Source organism: Centruroides vittatus, unplaced genomic scaffold (assembly GCF_030686945.1).
Source record: "Centruroides vittatus isolate TY-2023 unplaced genomic scaffold, ASM3068694v2 contig_2807, whole genome shotgun sequence".
Lineage (NCBI taxonomy): Eukaryota > Metazoa > Arthropoda > Arachnida > Scorpiones > Buthidae > Centruroides > Centruroides vittatus.
Window position 1 is genome coordinate 75,532 of NW_027121784.1, and position 9,809 is coordinate 85,340.

Sequence of the window (9,809 nt, forward strand, 5' to 3'; positions counted from 1 at the left end):
AAATCCTCTGAATTTTTGTGTACTTTAAAATAAACATACTTTTTGAAAAGTTGTAAAAAAAACAAATTCAATTAAACAGGATTAAAAAGTCTTACATTACAGTGACTTTCTGAATTATTTTTTATCATAACAATTATAAGGTAATTAAATTTTTATTATATTGCTATAAAAATATACCTATAACTTACCCCTTTCGAGGTCCTCGCTTATAATGTCGTTAGTAAATATAATTATAATTATGAAAAATATTAGTATAAATTTCATTATAAATTTCATAATGATCGTTGATTTTTCAATAATTGATAGTAAAATTTGATTTGTTTATATTTAATGCGTTTTAAGTTTATTTTTTTCTTATATATTCTAGTTCTATATTAATATTTTCAGTGTCTTTATCCGGTTGTCCTAAATAATATAAAATGAAAATATTATTAAAATATTTATATACGGTACTCGTTCTAATTCAAATATATGTATAATTTAACATTAATTTTATATTATTTATTATTTTTACTTTTATAAATGATAATTTAATTAAATAGAATTCAAAAATATGTAAATACTTGAAATAAGAGATTATTTAGTAAAGATATTAAGAAAAAAACTGTGTAAATAAAATGAATACAATGATTTGTTAAAGATACAGAACTATATAATTCAAAGTATTGTCTATTTAAAAAAATTAAGTATGCTTGATGTGTTCAATAGATTTATGTTAAACATCTATCTAGAAAACAGTGAACATTTTACAGTATATACCGCAATAATGCCGTGGATTATTCTGCATAAATATATCTATTTTTTCATTTTACATGGCCAAATTATGCAAAGATAATTATCGTTCACATAATTCTCCAGCCATTTCTTTCAAATGGTGAAAGGTTCTCAATGGGAACCTTTATCAGCGAAACCCCTCGTGACTTGGATACACTAGAAGTTATCATTCGTGAGAAATGGCCATAATTCATCTGAAATGTTACAGAAAACAGTCCTTACTGTTGCAGACAGTTTCCAGAAATGCGTAAAAAATACTAGCTCATATCTGGAATTTTAGGTAAAATTTTTCACACAAATCTTTTACGTTGTTTCGGAAGTTTTGTCTGTCGTCATCGATAGTTAAAGCTATATTTCAAGCAATTTTACTAATACAGGATAGAAGAGAAATACGGTTCCGAACTATCCATAAAAAAGTTGCTTGGTTCGAATCAAATTGGACCTCGCAATAGGATGAAATTCTATTTCGAGAATTTTTCAGTCTATTGAAATTTTGATAGAGAAAATTTCAATAATATTCAATATTCAAATGTGTAAGTTGTGTAGCTTATGTAACAAAATTTCACTTTACACTTTACTTTTTACTTCAGTACTTATATAAAATATCAAATTAATAAATATTTAAATGTGCTGTAGAAAATTAATTTGAAACATTCCAAGCTTAATATGTTGATGTCATTCAAAAATTAATTTAATCGAATCTATCAAATATCTTTTACAATTTAAAATCATTTTAATTAATTATAAGATTAAGAAATCAATTCATATGAACTTAATTTGAAGAAAAATCTTTCAATAATCTACGATACGATTTATCAATTACAATAGAAATTCTATTACAATTATATTGACGTATATTAATACAACGAATATGATAAATAATATTTATGACTGTAATGTTACACAGCACTACAAATTATAAATCTTACTTATTAGCAATTCTTTAAATATTGTTACGTAAAAACGTGTAATAAAATTGGAACGGATCTCGAATTAATGTCAGCAAAAAGATTTTAAAAGTTTAAAATAATTTATAGTGAATATAAATTCGGATAAACATATTCAGAACTTAAGAGAGAGATAACTTAGACCAGCGATTCTCAACCTTCTTATCTCCGCGACCCCCCAAATAGTAAATATAGGCCTAAATAAAATTAATATTTCGCGACCCCCACCCAAAGGAATAATAACAGTAAGTTTTACTATTACTAATTGAATTTTGACTGTAATTATAAATGTAATTTTTTTAAATATTATATAATCACATTGAACTAATTTTATACATTAAGAAAATACCGATAGTATAAAAAATGTAATACAACTATTCCTATTATTTTATGTTGCTGCGTTTATAGCGACGGGTATGAACATACATGTATGACGTGTACATACATGAGCAATTTACAAGTTCCAACTTGATGTATACGTGCTCTTTGTAATTTGATCCACGTATGGAGAAAGTTTTAAATGAAAAACAAATGCAACCATCACATTAATTTCTTTTCTTTACACTTTACTTGATGTGCACTTGTTGTAAGTAAAACGTTTATAAATTTATAATAAATGATTTTTTTTCCATAAAATGATTTCATTATTGTCTCGCGACCCCCAAGTTGAGAAACGCTGACTTAGACCAATCAAACCAGGACTCTACCGAAAAACAGAAATTTATGAATAATATCGATCAAGCAAGCAGAAACCTTTCTCATGTCTTATCGAAAAGACTAATTTGTCAAATTACAGGATGAAAAGACTAATTTTTCTAAGACAAATTACTCTTTTCATCCTGATTAGTCTTTTTAATATCCTGATTTTTACATGCGCTAAAGTTTGGAAACCCATGTGTTTCCGAGGCCCGGGGTAAATTGTACCGTATGTACTGTATATCTTTTATTTGAGCCATTCTATTAAATATAAAATATATATATTGTTTATTTTTATTTAATTATTGTATCATTTTTAAATTAAATACTCTTCAGTTTTTTGCTTTTAAAAATTCTTTTATTGAATTTACAATACGAATAAATCTGTATAATATGCAGGCATATTATTTTGTAATTGGGTATTGCAAGTTGACATACTTTTAAAATATTTGTAAAAAACGTTTCAAAATATTTATATTTTAATAAATTAGAATAATAAAAATAGAATTTCATAACGAAAATATTTAAAAGTTTTTAAAATAATATTTTAAATGAAACATTTTTTCCATTTATGTATTTAATCACTTCCGATAAACACTATCTACAACAAAAAAAAAAGTAAATATTTAATTAAAATAAATTAGTCTATCGAACATATTTTGAACAATTGACCTCATTAAGAACTCGATTGTTTACAGCATGAAACCTTGAAATGTAATATAAACAAACTGACTAGATAAATATTCTGTATTAAATCCGCCATTATCGCAGAATATACATCTGATATTGATGTTAAGCGCACCTTATCACATTATATCCATTTATTTTTAATTTCGCTTGCATAAAAAAAAAGAAATTTACATATTAAGTGATATAAAGGTTTATCAGTGAACGATAATTATCTTTGCATAATTTGGCCATGTAAAATGAAAAAATAGATATATTTATGCAGAATAATCCACGGCATTATTGCGGTATATACTGTAAAATGTTCACTGTTTTCTAGATAGATGTTTAACATAAATCTATTGAACACATCAAGCATACTTAATTTTTTTAAATAGACAATACTTTGAATTATATAGTTCTGTATCTTTAACAAATCATTGTATTCATTTTATTTACACAGTTTTTTTCTAAATATCTTTATTAAATAATCTCTTATTTCAAGTATTTACATATTTTTGAATTCTATTTTAATTAAATAGAATTTAATTCTATCATTTATAAAAGTAAAAATAATAAATAACATAATATTAATGTTAAATTATACATTTATTTTAATTAGAACGAGTACTGTATATAAATATTTTAATAATATTTTCATTTTATATTATTTAGGACAACCGGATAAAGACACTGAAAATATTAATATAGAACTAGAATATATAAGAAAGAAATAAACTTAAAACGCATTAAATATAAACAAATCAAATTTTACTATCAATTATTGAAAAATCAACGATCATTATGAAATTTATAATGAAATTTATACTAATATTTTTCATAATTATAATTATATTTACTAACAACATTATAAGCGAGGACCTCGAAAGGGGTAAGTTATAGGTATATTTTTATAGCAATATAATAAAAATTTAATTATCGTATAATTGTTATGATAAAAAATAACTCAAAAAGTCAGTGTAATGTAAGACTTTTTAATCCTGTTTAATTGAATTTGTTTTTTTTTACAACTTTTCAAAAAGTATGTTTATTTTAAAGTACACAAAAATTCAGAGGATTTTCTTGCAGATGACGAAGAGTGCCCTGGTGAAAATGAAGAATTTAATGTATGCGGTACTGCCTGTCCAGATACCTGCGATAACTATAAAGTCCGTCGAAGATGCACTAAACAATGTGTCATTGGATGTGCCTGCAAAAAAGGTTATGTAATATCTAAAGATAAAAAATGCATTCTACCTAAAGACTGTTAAATATTTTGTCAATTTTTACCAATAAATACGTGTTATTCTATTAGGAAACTTGATTTGATTTGAAAAAATTCTTATCATTATTTGAGTAACAGAATAAAATTACAATAAATAATTGTGTAAAATTTTCGTTATTTCAATAACTAAATATTGTGAAACTGTGACTCTTCGTTGGAACTAAAAAGAAACCAGCAATTATTTATTACGACATCGTCACAATATCGGGCTGCAATTTTTAATCATATTTTTAATTTATTTAAATTAAATTATATGCTTTCCACCTCAACTTAGTACTCAAATTAAAGGCTTGCACCTGTATATCATACTTGTTCTTTAACATTAGAGTCGTACCGGTCATGTATCTAACACCTTTCAAGAGAAATTTTGAATTGAAATAACATAACTTTTGGTTTATATCAGAAGTTTGTACACAGTTAATCGGGGCCTCTTGTCTCTAAGATTTCCAAGTTTTGTCTCGCCTTTTATCTATCTAACTCTATGCTCAAGATTAAGGAGAGACAGACGAGTGTTAATTTATAAGTCTATAATTTTTTTCAAATTGCAGCCCTATTATTGATGAAATTCAATAAATATCTTTTTAAAATTTTAATTTAATTTATACTCAGTGCGTTAAAAATTTATTAAAACAATGGGATACACATTATAATAAACCGGCAACCAGTTAACTTTCCCGGCAACATTTAAAACTGCATATGACGCCACCTGTTATGACATTTTATTTTAAAAACTTTTTATATTTTTTAATTATTATAAAATGGCAAAAGGCTTAATTTTGAGGATAAAGATGGGTTTTATTTAAAAAAAAAAATTGTAAATGCTAATGACGAGTAAAATTGTCAATAAGTCCGATCTTACTTGAGATTTGACACACGTCCCGCTCTATCTACCTACCCCTTCGACCTTTAACCACGAAAATTTAATAGCATCAATACCCCTAATACACGAACCTCCCTGTGAAATTTTAGAAAAATTCGACGAAAGCACGGGAGTTATTAAGCTTCAACGAGGGTAAATAAAATCGTGCCCCCCCAAACACACGCCCACAGACTCTAACATCCATACACACAAAAACACCCAGATGAGTCAGAAATGACTCTTTGGGTCTTTGATAAACTCAGTTATTAATCTGGATTCATTGGTTCCTGAATCTCTCTTCATCTCTTTTTCTCTACGTCGATTAGTAATAAATTGTGCTAGTCATAAACTCGAAATGTAAACCGGAATACGTAGCTAAATTAAGTTTTAATAGAAAAAGTTGATCCTCTGTTTCTTTCTCTAATGATCATGTTCTTTACCACAGAAAAATTAAACCCCGCTTACGAGAATTGAGTTTGTCGATTCTCAACGACCTAATCGATACACATGATGTCAACCTGACGTAATAAACGGATATCTTAATACTGTATAGAGAAACCTCACATTTATGTGAGTTTCTAGAATCTACTAAAAATGGATTTTATTAAAATCTTAAAATTTATACATAAAATTTCTCTTTCTTTTCTAAGCCATTTTTCCCTCAATAATTATCTTTATTAATTCGCCTTTCAACAGCTACAAATATTTATATCATTAAGTTTTACAGTAAAATTATATATCTTCTACAATATGTCCGTATTCTATATACAACTAATTTTTGGATATTGTATCAAAATAAAGATAAGTCGATGAGAATATTTTTATTGATAAAGTTGTGAAGATGAACAGATGTGTAATTATTCTTAAATAATAATAAGAATTAGTTTGAAACTCTCCACATTATTTTTAATATAATTATGCAGTATACAATAAGTATACTCAACAATTACAAAATTCTAATTTACTAAGATAATTATTATCGTGTTTATTTCCTTTTTAAGAGAAATCATAAAATGAATGTAATGTAAAATTAGAAATTCCATACACAAAATATATTTAATTTATATTAAAATAAACGTTTACATTTTTTTTTTAATTTAAATTTAAGAAAAAGTTTGTTGTAATTATATCAAGCACGATTTAATTTAGCAACGTAGAAGATATTCGAATTTAATACTGCATTTAACAAGTTATGTTGATAATATAAGCCTATATTATTGTTGACTAGTCTCTTAATTGCGTGGTTTGGAAAATTTTGGGTTAAAAATAAATTGTCAGTTTCACAGAAAAACAAATTAATGCTTTACATTGAAAGAACTTAATTCAATTTATTTGTAAATATATTTACAAAAACGACGAGTTTTCTTAGAAGCAATCTTCCTTTAATACGCAGGAACCATCAGATGCTCTATAATAACCTTTCTCACAGAAGCATCCAATTACGCATTGAAGGGTGCAAACTCTTGGTGGGTTATTGTAATTTGCACAGGTTGTTGGGCATGCAGTTCCACATGTTACGAATTCTTCGTGCTCCAGTTGGCATTCTATTTAATAAAATATACGTATTTTTAGATTTGCTGTATTTCTTATAGCCTATTATATTAAAATGCACAAAATGGAATATAAGTATTTTTATTATTAAAGAATAGAATGTGTTAATATAAATGCATTCAACTAGATAAAAATACTAATTTCTCTCTCCTGTATATATACTGTATTTCTAATTTGGTTATTTGTTATAATTTAAGCTAATGAATGCATAAACTACTTACCATGCTTTACAAACTGGGCAGACACAGCAACAACGAGTGTGAAAATTACGAAAACAGCTTTCATGTTTATTGTCTTGTATCAATAGTGAAAGTAATCATCACTGTTTCACATTACTTATAAAGGTTTTGAATGTGTTCTTTTGCACCTGTTTTTATGATAAAATAAATACTTAAAAATATCTGAGATTAAATACAAGGTCAAGCAGTATTTCTTAATTAATTTCGTAACAATTGCATTTAACATATATAAGCATAATAAAAACTTTTTACGGATATTTTAAGTTATTACTACTTTTTTGTAATAAACATGTTTTGTTTTCTCTGAAGAAATCAAAACAGCTCTTTGTATTGATACCAAAACATTGTATTATAATTTATACACCGTTTTTATTAAAAAACAAAAATACATTTAATCTATATTTACTTTAAAAATTTCATATTTTCTATAAAACTTTTTGTATTGTTAAAGAAATTTATATAGCATTAATCTTATATAATTTACTTGTAGCATATTGTTTAATAATTCAATCAAATGTTTGTACCTATAATTTTTCATTTACGAACTTTTTAAATAGTTAACTTATCACTTTAGACCTTTAGATATGAGGTATCATAGTAATAAAAAAACGAATGATAATTATTACGATGTTACTATTTTAACTTTTCAATTTGCTTTATCAGTTTTTACCCAATTAAAAGTTATTTTTCTTTTATCTACTTAAAGAAAAATAAAACAGTAATTGGTTTATTAAAAACCGTATTGTAAATTGTATTTACAGATTCAAAAACGATAACGAGTTAGTTTTGCTTGATAATTAAATTAAAACATATACAAGTTATATACAAATTATGAAATGTTTATTTCAAAACATTGTCTTAAGTTAATAAAAACATTTAGCTTCGTAGTTTCCAACGATTTATTTACATAAGCATTTTAAAGATCATACTTATGTTTATTTAATTGTTATGATTAAGTAATATATCTTAACTTGGGGTTACATCCTCTTCAGGACGGAGTTTCTCAATTTTTCATAACAATTTTCTGTTTATTTTGTTTCTATTAGCTTGCTCAACAACACAAAGAGCAATGCTCATAACATAAGCAAAAATAAAAAATATTTGCCAAAAAATTAAAAAACAAACATTTTCTTTTTTAACAACTGGTTTATTATTGTATATTCGTTACTAATTGAAAGCTAATTCTAACCAGACAGTCTTATAATTTCAAAAAATAAATACACAATTATTTTAATAGGCAATAAGAGACGTTTCAAACTATCGAAAAATTTTCACAGATAGGTCGATTCTCGTATGTCGATTTCCATTCTTCTCCATTCCTACATATCATCGTGGATATGACTGAAAACCCTTAATTAACAGGAAAAAATAAATAAATTATCTTAGTGCCCAACTATATTGAAGGTATTCATTAGTACTGTATATAAAAATTTTTAAATGGATAATTTAGGAAAGCGGCACCAACCAAATGTCGACAGTATTGTTCTTTTAAGAGCCGTAATTTGTTTCTACTTTGTAGGCTATAGTAGGTAACCTACTTTAGTGTCGTTTTCTACACGGGAACGATATACCTGGATTCTTGTTTTCGCGTAAGACGAATGGTTGATTTAAGGATAATTGCACGGGGTAATTATGACTAATGGACGCACATGCTTACTATTTTCATTGTTACTTTCCCGGATTTGTTATATAACAGAGGGAAAGTATGATCCCCCGAAGATTTTTACATTTTTGGACTCGAGATCTTGAAACGTCGCTAAATCTGGGATTTTCTGTATTTTAGTGTGTCTGTTTGTGTGTGTGTGTGTGTGTGGGTGAGACACGATTTTGTTCACTCTCTTTGAAGCTTAATAACTCCTGTACTTTTGTCGAAAATTTTTAAAATTTTACAGTGAGGTTCGTGTATTAGAGGGGATTGATGCTATTAAATTTTGCTGGTTAAAAATCTAATGGTTGAGAAGATAATGGGAGTCATGTGTCATATCACAAATAGGGTCGGACTTAATGACGATTTTCCTCGTTATTAGCATTTACAATTTTCTAATAAAACCCAACCCTACCCACAAAATTAAGCTTCTGCTATTTTACAATAATTAAAAAATGTAAAAAGTTTTTAAAATAAAATATCATAACAGGTGGCGTCACACGCAGTTTTAAATGTTTCCGGGAAAGTTAAGCAACTCGTTGCTGGATTTTTAAATTAGTTGTTATGCAAAAGTAATGAAATAAAAGTTGGAAACAATTTCCTACAATCTACCTTTAAGAAAAAGTTATCGAGATACGAAACGAAAATAGAAAATTCTGCAGAAGTTCCAAGCAAACAGAAAAAGTTTTGGGTATATATTAAATTAAACGAGTCGTGTTCAAGTAAAACAAAAATTGGAACTAAACCGTTTGACTAAATTTAACAAAACCGAAACCACTATGGGAGAGTCATGTCTATCATTCCTTAATTCGACTGCTTTTGTGTAAAATAATTGTGCTTAAGTGAATAGTCTTACATTGAATTTTTAAAAATTGTATCTAGTGATGGAGAAAGGAAAAGACTAAAAAAGTGATGACTTTAGAAGCTGTGCAGATCGCATATTTGATGTCAACGAAAGTACTTGCAAGTTTTATGCAGATCTATCGTAAGTGCTGTACCTTACGATAGATCTGCATAAAAATTGCTTTGTCAAATAATTTTCTCAAGTAGTTTACTAAAAACTGCATAATAAAAGTTTGTTCAGCATATGATTTCCTAAGTAATTGTCTCCGCGCAAATTTATGCTGTCCCAAGTAGTCTTGGGACA